General features: G+C 45.0%; 1 protein-coding gene across 4 annotated transcripts in view; it reads right to left on the bottom strand.

Moving 5' to 3' along the window:
* LOC310635961 (7-dehydrocholesterol reductase-like) overlaps window positions 1–14,216 on the bottom strand; it is a 105,642-nt gene that overhangs the window by 33,670 nt on the left and 57,756 nt on the right. Inside the window, exons 1-2 of one of the 4 annotated variants that reach the window (XM_083355359.1) lie at window positions 2,669–2,726; window positions 2,323–2,380 (exon numbers count right to left, since the gene is read on the bottom strand). The gene's annotated coding sequence lies outside the window, so the exon portion shown is untranslated. Of the gene's footprint in view, window positions 1–2,322; window positions 2,381–2,668; window positions 2,748–14,216 lie in introns of those variants that run through there. The other 3 variants (XM_083355358.1, XM_083355360.1, XM_083355361.1) reach the window with 3 other exon arrangements.

Raw genomic sequence — 14,216 nt, 5'->3', positions numbered from 1 at the left:
CCCGAGCCGAATAAACCAGCCAGGAGGGGCACGGGTCCAATAAACACGTGGTGGAGCTCAGCCTCCCCATAATCCTGTCCACCTCTTCTGGAGTCACAGGGTCAAACTCCTTCCAGATGACATCGACAAGACCACCCATGTTCTCACTGTCAGACTCTGCCCAGTCGGAGGCCAAACCGGTCCGGATCCGAGCGATTTTGTCCGACAGATGCTGGCTAAACTCCTCGGCACAACCCTGCAAGGGCTCCTCCCTCACCTTTTGATTCAGGAGGGAGCGAGTCACCCTAAACTGGGCGGCCGGGCGATTTTCTGCGGACGTGATGAGTGCAGCAAAGCAGTTTGACCTCGCTGTCCTCATCGCTGTGAGATAAGACCTAGCGAAGGACCTTAGTCGCAATCGGTCAGATTCAGACCGGCTGGACCTCCAACAGCTCTCTAGGCCCCGTCTCCGATGCTTCATCTCCTGGAGCTCCACGGAAAACCACGGAGCCCACTGGGATCTGCACCGGGTCAGGGGCCGCATGGGTAGAACTTGGTCGAGTGCCTCAGTGGCTGCCTTTTCCCAGGCTTCCACTAGGGCCTCGGCCGAGCTGTGAACTAAGGTGGCAGGTGGGGACCCAAGGGCCACTTGGAACCGCTCAGGGTCCATTAGGCGCCTGGGGTGGAACCATCTAGTTGGTTCAACAGCCCCACGACGGGGATTGGCAAAATGGAAGACCAGCCGCAGGAGATGATGATCAGTCCGTGACAGGGGCGTAACAATTGGAGAACCCCCACCCAGATCATCCAACCACCGGCCAGATAGAAAAATCAAATTGAGCGTGTGACCCCCCCCATGAGTTGGGCCCTGAATTACTTGCATCAGGTCCATGGCCATCATGGAAGCCATGAACTCCTGAGCTAACTCAGATGATCCCCCCAGGGATGGCAGATTGAAGTCACCCAGAATTATAAATCTGGGGAACTCAATCACCAACCTTCATAGAACCGGTCAATTTCATCCTCTTCAGCACTGGTGGTTGGGGCATAGACTTGGACTACTGTGATATTGAATGTTTTGCCTTGGATTCGAACTGAGATCATTCTGTCATTTTGAGGATTGTATCCCAGTATTGCTTTTCCTACTCTTTTATTGACTATGAAGGCTACTCCATTTCTTCTGAGGGATTCTTGCCTGCAGTAGTATACCTGATGGTCATCTGAATTAAATTCACCCATTCCTGTCCATTTTAGTTCGCTGATACCTAAGATGTCGATCTTCAGTCTTGTCATCTCTTGTTTGACCACATCCAGCTTTCCTTAATTCATGGATGTTAAATTCCAGGTTCCTATGGAGAAAAAATCTTTACAGCATCGGACTTTGCTTTCACCACCAGACACATCCACAGCTGAGCGTCCTTTTGGCTTTGGCCCAGTTGCTTCATTCTTTCTGGCACTACTAGTACTAGCCCTCTGCTCTTCCCCAGTAGCATATTGGATGCCTTCTGACCTGAGGGGCTCATCTTCCAGCATCATATCATTTTGCCTTTTAGTACTGTCCATAGGGTTTTCATGGCAAAGATGCTGGAGTGGGTTGCCATTTCCTTCTCCAGTGGATCACATTTTGTCAGAACTCTCTGCTATGATCTGTCCGTCTTGGGTGGCCCCGCATGGCATAGCTCATAGCTTCATTGAATTACACAAGCCCCTTCGCCACGACAAGGCAGTAATCCATGAAGGGGAAGATCCTTCTATGCAACCACAAACAAGAATCATTGATGAGATTTCTGCCAGCTATACTATTTCCACTTAAAGAATTGTACCCAATGATGTGCTTCCCTTCTCTAGTAAAAGATTTATGAATGACAATAATATCTAATCATTTTCAGAGCTTGCCATGAAAAGGAGGTTGGGTTGCAGTCCAAAGTTTATTAGTTTTTCATTTACACATGAATGAACATTATCCGTCTACCACACTCTGAAATGGTGATGTTCCTAATCACCTACGATCTACTGTTGGTAGTGGTTGGTACTGGTTGTATACAAATTTAGAAATGAGTCTTGAGCTGAATACTAATGTTGAGTTTTCAAAAGGATCCAACTTCACAATTGTGTCCATGTTCTAGAAAATTTTTGAATATCACAAAAAAAAGCTATAAGATTCCTTTGAAGGGTCTAGAATAGTACTAGTAAATCAGTGAGCCAGTAAACTATGTGAAAAAATGCACATAATAAATAAAGATAGAAATAACAAATATAATTTACAGACTTTGACACAATCTGAATAGCATGTAAGGGACACAAATAGTCTTGCAATATCATTGCCAGAGAAAGCAAACTGACTTCTATGCTTCACAGGCAAAGGCAAAACTTCACTAATCCTGGAATTTCTAATCACTTCCTGAGAAGGAAGAAGAATTAATGAGAGAAATCCAAATCCAATGCCTTTTAGTACTGTCCATAGGGTTTTCATGGCAAAGATACTGGAGTGGGTTGCCATTTCCTTCTCCAGTGGATCACGTTTTGTCAGAACTCTCTGCTATGATCTGTCCGTCTTGGGTGGCCCTGCACAGCATAGCTCATAGCTTCATTGAATTACGCAAGCCCCTTCGCCACGACAAGGCAGTAATCCATGAAGGGGCTTTCCTTTCCTTTCTAGCGAGTAGCTAATTCTTAAATGGGAATGTACCTTTTTAAGATAGTTCCCTCAGTGGCTTGTCTTTTCTGTCTCTGGAGGTTTTTCCAGCTGACTCCTCTTCCCAAGGCTGCGTCTTTTTTTTTTCTCCCTCTCCCACCCAAACTGTCTCCTTTTATAGCCTCTCCTGTCTCCGTCCCCTCCTCCTCCTTTCTCTTCTGGGTGAGCTGCAAGTGCTGATCCTGGTGCCTTTGCCTCGCCCCAGTTGTCTTGCAGCTCCTGAGGACCTTCTCATGGCAAGTCCTGTGCTGTGCTGTTTTGGCTCATTCCCTCCCCACCACTTGCGCAAATGGAGCTGCGCTTGCCACCATCCCCTCTTCACCATCCCCCTCCACTCCACAAATCCAGAAAGGTTGGGGACTGCTGCTTTAAAGGAATGAGACAAAATCATGGAGGATAAGGGTTTTCTCAATGGCTATTAACTGTGATGAAATGTACAACTCACAGGTTAGGAAGGAACCTATGACTAAAATACTGTACTAATGGGGGAGAATGGCCAGTAATAAAAATAAGATGCTAATGTGATTAAAACCTTAGTAGATACAGTTGGGTATATTAAATTCAGTTAGCATTAGCCTTGGGTGGTGCTTTTGTGGACTCTTATGTTATGTAGATCCAACTTATTTGATTAATTTATGAATTATCTTATTGTTGGAACCCAGAAAAAGAGTTAATTTGATAAGTATCATTTGATAATATGTGAATACACTCTATTTGTCATAGTTCTAAAGAACAAGATCCAGATTGTCAGGGGCAATATGCTGACTCCGTAAACCACTTAGAGAGGGCTGTAAAGAACTACAAAGTGGTAAATGAGTCTAGGTCAGGGGTAGGCAACACCGAGGTTGCCTACCCCTGGTCTAGGTGCTAGTGCTATTCTTAAAATGACATCCTCTGCTCACAATTTTATTCAATGATGAATGCTAAAATAAAAACATGGCATAATACCATGGCTCAGTATCCAGAAGTCTGAAATTCTCAACAATGGGAATGTGGCCAACCCCCACGTTCCATGCAATTCCTGCAATATGCAGATGGAAAATGACCCTCATAACGGCTTTAGTTACACTACTTCTAAGCCAGAAGTAAGTCACCTCAGTTGCTAAAGAGGGAAAATGCCATTTGATCACAGGCATGGAGGTGATCCTGGAATAGTGCAAATGTTATGCCTATAACTGTATTAGCTGTAAATAGATGATGGCACTCTCTTTCTCTTCCACTGAGCAAGTAAACGTTGTGGGTTGTTTAACTATGATAAAATCCAGGGAAAAGAGCATCAGGGATGGGCTCACAAAAAGTAAAGGGTTTGGATATCTGTATTTTATCTGTACTATTTTCATACTAGCAGGAACAGAATCAAGAGATGCAAAATGCTGTAAATATCATGTGACTCCCCTAAAGTTATATAGGTAGTCCTCAATTTACAACAAAACTGTAATTCTGTAATTCAAAATTCATTTAGTGACTGTTTGAAGTTACAATGGTACTGACAAAAGTGACCATGACTGTTTTTTACACTTATGACTGTTGCAGCATCTCCATGGTCACATGATCAAAATTAAATTGCTTGGCAACTGACTCATATTTATGTTGGTTGTAGTGTCCTAGAGTCATGTGATCACTTTTGACAAGCAAAGTCAATGGGGAAGCCATATTCGCTTATCAACCATATTACTAACTTAACAACTGCAGTGATTTACTTAACAACCATGGCAAGAAAGGTCATAAAAAGGGGCAAAATACACTTAATAATTGTCTCACTTAGCAACAGAAATTTTGAGCTCAATTTTTTCCCCTTGCAGCCTCTGGAACTATCTCTAAGAATGCCTCTTTGAGGACACTTTTCTTAAATCTTTCAAATCTCTCCTCCTAAACCATCTTTGCCATGACATCTTGAGCACAGTTCCAAGGAGAGGCCAATTTTAACTGGTCAAAGGCACCAAAGTCACACTTACGGTAACAGCTTGGGAGAGAAAAGTTAAAGGCCACAAGTGGATGGGATTCACATTACACAAGTGCCAAGATCTTGGAAGGAGTTTTAGAGGTTTTATCCTTTTTATCTATAGTATGCCTATGTGTTTGCATCCATTTCCTACTTCAAAAGGCAGGAAATTATGCTTTCGGTTTTCAGTAGGCACAGTCAGAAAGCAACACGGCACAAAGGGAGCTTGGGGGCCACAAGTTGCTCACCCTTGCTTTAATCTCATCACCCTATTATACCCATGTATGCCTGACGTAGTTGCATTTATACAGATGGGGCCTATTGTCACTCTAAGCACAATGTGGGCTATTTAACCTGGGTGATGTGGAATTCAGGTAGTGTATTGTCATTTCTTTTTTCCACCATCAGTCCAGGAGGATTCCTTTTCTTGTGCTTCGTCCTATTCTTAGAGGCTTTCCTGATCCTTTTCCTCTGAGATTCTCCTTAGATGTGTGAATCTGGCAGCTGCTGCCTTAAGAAGGCTATCAAATGTTTTTATACTGGCCAGTTTCCTTGTATTTTTCTTGCACTGCGGAATGGGAAGATGGCAGGAAATTTATATATAGCTATTGAAACATTGGATCCTGTGCTTCTGATTCAACAGTCTTCCATAGAATATTTGATGCACATGTCTAGCCATTTACCAGGTCAAGACTGGCCCAGCTTATGTGTTCATACTAGCCTTTGGTACCCCTATGCACGTGATTGCTTTCTGCACCATGCAGACAAGGCTGCCATGCCACTACTGTGCAGCTGTCTTTATATAAACCAAGGCATTTAAAGATTTGGTTGGTGCGGGACTCAGCAAATTAAAATACTGGGCTTGTCAGCTGGACAGCTGGCAGCCCATGTTCATACCCAATCATCACGTGACAGGATGAGCTCCCGTCCTTCGTCTGGTTTCTGCCAACCTAGCAGTTTGAAAGCATGCAAATGCGAGTAGATAAATAGCTACCACTATGGTGGGAAGGTAACAGTGCTCTGTGACCTCATGTTGGCCACATGACCACGGAAATGACAGCTCAATGGCCTTGAAATGGAGATAAACATCGCTCCCTTTAGTCGGCAATGACTAGCAGAGTAAAATCCACAGGGACTCCTTTTTGATTTAATGATTCAGCAGTTGCATTTGTACAGTATACTAAATTTTATTAGTGTTAAACATGGACAGGCTGGGGCTTAGTGCACTGTGTAAATCCAGTCCATTTGGTTTGTTTAGGATTCAGTGTATTGGATGAGCTGAGAAGTTAACTCTAATTAAACTAAATGTATTGTGGAAACATTGATAAGGCTCCTGAAGGTAGGTGAGAATCAAAAGAATCCTCCACTTTTACACATGGGTCATCTAGCAAAGGAGTCCCCTTTTGGGAAGTCCCCTTTTGGGAAGTATTTGTTTCTTTTCTTCAGGAACCCTTCCTCTTCCTTCTCCAGCCTTCGTGGATTCTACTATATAGCATTACACAGATAGGCCTTCCACAAACAATTAACATGCCATAAGTGGACATTCTCAGAAGTTATTTAAGTACACTTTCTTTTTTGTTAGCCAAGGTTTTCTAAAAAGAGTTAATGAAAGGGTCATAATCAGGAGAGGAAAATCTTTGCAATTGCTTATACAGGGCATATACGTGAACCTGTGGCAGTGTGGGAGGGGGTTTAGGGCAAAAAGCTGTGATACATATGTTGCACAAGGAAGGAAGACACTGAACAAAACAGCACCCACCCATCAAAATAGCACAAATAATGACTAAATAATGTAGGACATTTCCCAATAAACCTGTGGGTAGCCAAGCCCAAAGGCTTTCCCATCAAGATCCTAAAGCAGACATGTCAAACACAAGGTCCGCAGGCCACAAATGGCCTGCCACATGATTGAATCTGGCCCGCACAACTCTCCCAGAAATTACAAAGGTCCGGCCCCCACCACCTCGGCGCTGGCCCGGCTGAGCACTTGCTCAGTAGGAGGCAAGTGCACGTGGGCTGGTGGAGCCCAGCACCATTTGCAGCTCATTAGTCTCCTGCGGCTCCAAAAAAAAAGTGGAGGAGGAGGAGGTAGGAGGGAGTGAGGTGGGACTCTGGGGGGAGGATGAGCAACACCCAGCCAGTGAGGGGGAGAGGTGCCCAGGCAGGAAGGCAGACTTGAGGCGGCCAGAGAAAGAGCCACAGATGGCTCCTTTGCCAGGCTTCTTTCATGCATGGGCTCCTTTGCTGGGCGCTGCTGAGGGTGAGCAGAGGCGCCCGGCCTGGATCCTGCAAGGCCCCGGCTGAGACGCACCCCCAGCAGCGAAGCCGCTCCAGCTCCTCTGCTGGGCTTGTTTTGTGTGCGAGCTACTTTGCCAGGCACTGCTGAGGGTGAGCAGAGGCACCCAGCCCGGATCCTGCAAGGCCCGGCCGAGATGCGCCCCCAGCAGCACCAGGCAAAGTAGCTCACACGTGAAACAAGCCTGGCAGAGGAGCCCGTGCGTGAAAGAAGCCTGGCAGAGGAGCCAGAGCGGCTGAGGGCAAGCAGAGGCGCCTGGCCTGGATCCTGCAAGGCCCTGGCTGAGACACACCCCCAGCAGCGGAGCCGCTCCGGCTCCTCTGCCGGGTTTCTTTCATGCATGGGCTCCTGTGCCGGGCACTTGAAGTGCAAGGATCACATCCAGGCAAGAATGTTCAGCTCACAGAAAATGAGATTCCGAGCATATGCCTGAAGTCACGAGAGATCTTCCTGAGTCAGCCCATTTTGTTGGAACTAGAAGCCCCACTCAAAATTTGTGGTAAATGGCGGTATAACATAAAATTATGGAAGAACTTCACTGATTGCTTCAACTGCCTATCGCTGCCAAGGGCAGAATCCTTTAATTCCAGGCTGTGTTATGGGTAATTTTGCAGCTGCTGGGTTTCTGCTGCACAGGGTAAAGCTGTAAAATGGAAACTGAAGTGGGATCTCCTACTGCCGGTGTGGTTTTGAAAAGCTGGCATGGGTACAGAAGTGAGATTATGTGTTGAATTGCTGTTCAAGTGTGTGTACTTCAGGGGCACTCCTAGCCTGGGGAAAGTAAGTCTCTGGTCCTTTTTTAGGAAGGTTTCCTGAATTTGAAACCTCTACCCCACCAAAAAGGACATAGAAATACAGGTAGTTCTCATTTACCAAACAAAATTGGGACCAGCCACTCGGTTGTTAAGCAATGCAGTCACTCAGTGAAACTGCAACTGACTTAGGATCTTACTTCAGCTGCCATTTGCCACACAAACGTGAAAAAGTTCTAAATGCAAGGATTGGCTGCAAAGTTACTTTGTCACCACTGTTGTAACTGTACTGTTGCTAAACGAGGACTACCTATCTTACGGCTATGCAATGCTCATCGGGGTGCCTGCAATGAGCCAATATCCGGCCCCGCCCCACTAGGGCTTTTTCGGGGGCCTCGAGGCCGAAGCAGGAAGTTGGCCCTCTGGGAACCAGGTTGAGTGGCACTCTGCCTGCTCCAAGTGCACCTACCTACAAGGGTAACCCTGGTGCGATTGCTTGATTTGCGGGTATAGTAGAGCTGAGCGCTAAAAACTGTTTTTGCCACCCTGCCTGCCCCTCAGGGGCACTGCTGCCAACTTTCTTTCATTTCGAGTAAGCTGCGCTGAGTGAGCAGCATTGAGCTGGCCACGCCCACCCAGCCACACCCACTTGGTCACACCCACCCAGCCATGCCCACTTGGCCATGCCCACCTGGCCACATCCACCCGTCCACACCCACCCGGCCCCCTGAGGGCAACCATAATGCTGATGTGGCCCTCAATGAAATTGAGTTTGACACCCCTGTCCTAAAGTATCAATTTTCAAATCAGAGGCCAAATTGTGTAAAATATTGAGCTTGTGCTGGATGGTTCATGATTCATCTGAAATGTTAAAACAACACATTCCTTCAAAACTTTCACAACCCAAATGCTGGCACAGAAGCAAATAATCAATAGCAGTGTGATTTTGTAAAATAGCTTTTCACAAAGCTTGCAGCTTGTGGTTGATTGTTGAAATAGCTATAGAAGTTGGTTTAGCGGCAGGAAGGACGAGGGAGACGCGTCTTCGTTTAACAGGTTTATTTTTGTCAGCCCGGACAACAGATCAAGGAGAAACGTGCCTTATATAGGCAGCTGCCAAACGGGGCAGCGAATCAGCTGGGTGTATTCTTCCCGCCAAGGACAGGGGGCCAATCGGTCAACTGTCAGAGCAGAATCTCCCCAGCGACGGCACAAACGAGTTAACCGGGGAGGGAATCCCGTCAGCTGGTTTTGGCGGGCGGCCGGCGTTTTGACAGCTAGCCGCCGTTACTGCGCATGCGCCAGTTTTTGACAGCTCGCGGCTGCCGCTGAGGGTTAGCCGCGGTTTTGACAGTTCGAGTACACGCGGCTGTCAAACGGCCGCGTGTACTTGTAGGCCGCATGAGCGACTGCGCGTGCGTTGCCTTTTGACAGCTGTCAGTGCGGCCGCGTAAAAGCGGCCTATGACAGCTGTCATTATGTTTTGAATATATTGCACCCCTTTCCCCCCCCTTGAGCTGAACATATAACTTGAAGTAAACTTTTAACTGGTGTTGGAACTGGTAGGCGAACTTCCGGCCCATTCGAAATCCGTCAAGTATGCTGGCGGCCTCTTCTGACGAGTGGATCTGCGAGGTGCAGGTTCTTCTATGGTTGCGGGGGCTTCCACGGGGGGAATGGGCGGCGGGTCTGTATGGCAAGGGATATCTTCCGGGTAGTTGGTGCTGGGGGGTTCAGGATTTTCTGCCGCTTCTGGCGTGGTGGTGTTGGGGGGTGACCGGGGGCGAAGCTGGTCTGCATGTCTCCTAAGTGTGAGTCCCCCGCCCACGTTAATGGTGTATGACAGGGGGCCGGTTTGATCGAGAACCACCCCCTGGGTCCATTTATCCCTTCCCCCATAATTTCGGGCCCAGACATTTTGTCCCTGAGTGAACGTTTTGTGTGGCAGATTGTTGGTTTTCTCGGCCGCTGGCCTGTCTGGGTGCAGTCTGTCAAGTCGAGTAACCAGTTGGCGACCCCATCTTAGTTCTGCCGGGGATTTCCCGGTGGTGGACACGGGGGTGGTGTGGTGTGCGAGGAGGAAGCGGGCGAGTCGACGGTGCCAGTTTCCGACGATCATTCTGCGCAGGGAGTCCTTTGTGGTCTTCACCATGACCTCTGCGAGGCCATTACTGGACGGGTGGAACGGGGCCGATGTTGCGTGTCTAATACAGTTCCTCCTCGTGAAGATCTGGAAGTCACGGGAGGTAAATTGAGGTCCGTTGTCAGTTATTATTACATCTGGTAGACCGTGGGTTGCAAAGACTCCCCTTAATGCTTGAAGTTTTTTAAAAGGAGGGTATACCCAAGGCTGCAATGGCTGAAAAAAGATGAGAAATAACATGATTAGCTGTTTCCCCTCATTGAGGTGTGGCCCAAAGTGCTCCTGAATAGGTATCAATAGATAAATGAATATACTTCCAGGGAGCCAATGAGGGAACATGGGTAACATCCATTTACCATAGTTGATTAGAGGCAAAACCACGGAGATTAACTCCCGTGTCCCCCAAGGGGGATGTCCCAGAATATTGGGGACAGGATGAAACAATTTGCTTGGCTTGGTCAAGTGGAATATGGCAAGCTTGTGCCAGCCCCCTGGCATTTTGATGAAAAAAAGTGACTGAAGAAAGGATGTGAAAACAAACTGGGTAAAACATGAACAGCAGTATCAGCATGACTGTTGCCTTCAAAAAGAGGTCCAGGAAGAGACGAGTGACTACGTATGTGAGAAATAAAGTATAAATGCTTTCGGTCTTGTAGTAATTGCTGCAAAGTTAAAAACAGAGCCATGAGATTGGAGTCAATCCTGGGTGTAATGTAAACACCTGGAAGATTAAAAATAAGTTGACACACATAATGAGAGTCAGAAATTAAATTAAAAGGCTGTTGAGAAAAGGTATGAAAAGCTAAAATAGCAGCAGACAATTCTGAGCGTTGCGGGGATGACTGTATTGCAGTGTAGGACACCTTCCATGTATCATCATGAGAATCCTTGTAAGCAATCGCTCCTCTCATTCACCCTCCATCTGAAAAAACAGTTGGAGCTTGCAAAAGTGGAGAAGACAAAAGCAATGGGCGGACAGGAAAAGAAGTCATTAAATACGCAAGCTGAGGATCTTTGGGCAAATGATATGCAATACAGCCCACATAGTCAGTTAAAGCATACTGATGAGATAGGTTATTCTGAAAATAAAATTGAAAGTCAGATTTCGGAATAGGAAGAACAATATTAATCAAATCGGTCCCATTTCTGCAGCAAGCTTGAGTGCATCCTAAAGTTATTAATTCAGCAACTGCCTGGATAAAAGGCAAAACATTTTGAGATGTGGTATGAGGTAAATAAAGCCATTCAATACAATATACCTTTTTGTCTTCTATTACAGCTAATACTCCCGTAGGCAGCTTGCTAGTAGGAAACACCAAAAGAGTTAACTGACAACCTCTATAAGGAACACGATCCACAAACTGAACACTCAAGATATCGTTAACTGTGGCGAGCACTGCAGAGGGAACTGCAATGAGATCTCCAGGTTGTTTTCCTTTGGTCAATAAATCCAATAAGGGGCTAAGTAAATGTGTAGGCAAGGAAAAATATGGGTGAACCCAATTAAGAGTACCCAGCAATTGCTGTAAATCTACCAGCAAAATAACTTTGGATAAGTTCAAGCGAGGAAAAGCTGGAGCAGAATAAGATTGCAACATTTTATGACCCAAATAAAGATAGGGAGAGTGCAATTGTATTTTTTCCAGGGCAATCTGTAATCCATAGACACCTAAATCATTTTGTATTTCTGAAAGCCATTTTGGCTGTATCTTCTGGGCTCCAATTAAAATATCATCCATCAATGTGTCCTGCCCAGAAACAAAAACATACTGTAAAAAGAAAAAAGAAAACACAAAACAAGTCCACAAAAAAATAAACAAACTGAATGAGATATTCTGAGTTACTGAAACAGTTTTATATTAAACTTTAGTACTGCTTTCAATATAGTTACTCAAATTCCAATTTAATCAGATTCCAATCAAATGGAAACAAACCTCCGTCAAGTAGGTTAAAACTTACAAATCTAAACAAAACAACGCAGAGTAATTTCTTTTAAAACTCAAAGATTTCAAAAAGAATTGTCCAACTAGTACTGTCTCTTCTTTCCAGAAAAAAACCTGCAAGCTGAAACTGCAAGAGTGGGCATTAAATTTCACATCCACCCCCTTCCTCAGACCAGAATTCTAAGCAGAGAAAAAAAACACAGTTAAAATGACTAGCCCCTCCCCCTTCTTCTGTCTCTCTCTCTCTTAAAGTAACACAGCGGGGAGGTGGGGGAGAAAGAGACTGGAGGGGAAAAGAAAAGGTAAAAGGAATTGTACAAAAATCTCACTACTAAAAAAAATAGCTTGCTCTCCTTCACATGCATTTTCCATAAATTCACTCACAGATCCCCCATAATGGGGGATCTCATGCAAACACTTACAACAATAAAATCAGCAATTTACTGTTCCTTTCACAGCCTGGGACGGAGGTGGGGGTGGTAGGGTTTTGAGGGCTAACACACACACATTTACACATCAGCAAATTAACTCATTCATGTCCATTCCAACTGCCGGCATAAACAATTTCACATACAAAAATTTCATTTCATACTTTCTCCAGGCAAACCAATCACTATTATTATAATTTCAGGGAGCTGTTCACAAGCCAATGAGCTCCTTGTTCCAAATCTCTTTTTGTTTGTTTGTTTTTAAATAAGGCCTTTTTGTTTATTGTTATTAGAGGGGGTTTTAACCCTCTTCCAAGTCTTGGAATAACACAGAACAACATAGACAGACATATATACACAAATACTAGTAAAACAACATTCATTTAGATACATGGCTTGTCCTGCAAGAAGCAAGAAAAATCAGGAGGTGATTCCAACCAAACATGGTTTTATAGGGCCCTTTAACCATCTCCCATTTTTCTCACCATTCCAAGTCCAAGCTTAATGTTCCAAATATACAAATGTACAAATATATACATATACATATATGTTAAATGCTTGTTAACTATTTAGATTACCTTGGTAGGCCCCAAACATGGGACAAATCTTTATTTCCTGTTTTGGCCTAACCGAAGGCCATCCACAGGCAGTAGTCACAACAGTGACAGCTCATATTTGTGTAAATTTTTTGGATTGCTAACAAAGAGTTAAAGGGAGACTGATATGCATTTCATACTTATTTGTTTTCATCAGTCAGCCATACCCTTCTGAGATTCGAACCTAATCTAAATCTAAATACTTAACAGGGGAACATTTATGGTTACTTACAATTTATCCCACCAACTTCAAAAGACAGTGGGGAAAGACTAAAAGGAATATTGAACCTGGGGTCTTTTGCAGGTGTGAAGTGGGAGGTGTCCTCACCTTCGACAAAAGGAATTGAATAGTCCAAAGAGCTATTCAAGGGCTGCGGGATGCTGCAGACATACCCCCCCTTGGATTTTGACATTCCCTTTTATAATGACAGAGTTTACCACCGTTATAACACTTTCCTTGAGGCTTGCTGCCTTGCGATAAAGCGGCTGCCAATAAATTGGTTTGATAAGAGGCTGTTCCTATTTCCTGTAATCTGTTAACAAAATCAGGATACGGCTCAGTAGCCTTCTGCCTGATGTTAGAGAAGGCTTGATGAGGCTTGCTAGAAACAGGCACTTTTCCAAATGCTTGGTAAGCGCATTCAGAAGAAACCTGTAAAGTGGCAGCTGGTAAAACAATCTGAGCATCAACTGGAGCAAAGAGACCAGACCCGTCAGCAATTTCTTCTACATTCCCCCCATCTTTTGCTAACTGTTCCTCTAAAATTTGCCTCATGAGGGTATACAATGGCTGTGAAGAAGCAGAAGAATTAACCTCTTCATGAGGAGCTGAAGGTCCAATTAAAGATGACTTGGGGGGGATTTTATTTGATCGTAATCAGGTGGAGGTTTTGTGGCCAATTGTTGTCCTGCCAAAGCATCAGAGCCAAATTTTTCCACTGTGTGACAGCATTAAAACCATAGATGTAATATCTGAACTTGAGCCCAGGGTAAAGTATGCCCTATCTTTACCCAGTCCTGTAAATGGAGTGTTCCGCGCTCCAGATACCAAGGACAATGTTTCCCTATCTCTCCAACCAGCTTCCTTATTTCCGCCTCAAGCGTTGTAAGCCCTGACTTTTGTAGCAGGAATCGAAGTTCCTGTACATGCTGTTGCTGTTGGTGAGATAGATTGCAACCCATACTTACCTTTGAGGGGTCCTGTAGGACAAAGGTGCACCTTGGGATCTATTCCAGACAAAGGTAAATATGTTGGGAGTTGCTCCCCTGGAGGGATGTCCCTGTTCGGGTGCCAGATGTGGGATTCAGAAACCAGTCATCTCAGGGTGTCCAAAATGTCTGTCTGCCTACGCAGAATTTATTACTTTTATACAGTTTTAACAAGCAGGAAAGAGCACACAGCAAAAGCATTGTTTATTGGTGTATTCCCTTGTCAATCTTTA

Source organism: Vipera ursinii (genome assembly GCF_947247035.1).
Source record: "Vipera ursinii genome assembly, chromosome: 1".
Taxonomy (NCBI): domain Eukaryota; kingdom Metazoa; phylum Chordata; class Lepidosauria; order Squamata; family Viperidae; genus Vipera; species Vipera ursinii.
The sequence above is the reverse complement of the archived record's forward strand: the minus strand, read 5'-3'. Positions and strand labels throughout refer to the sequence as shown.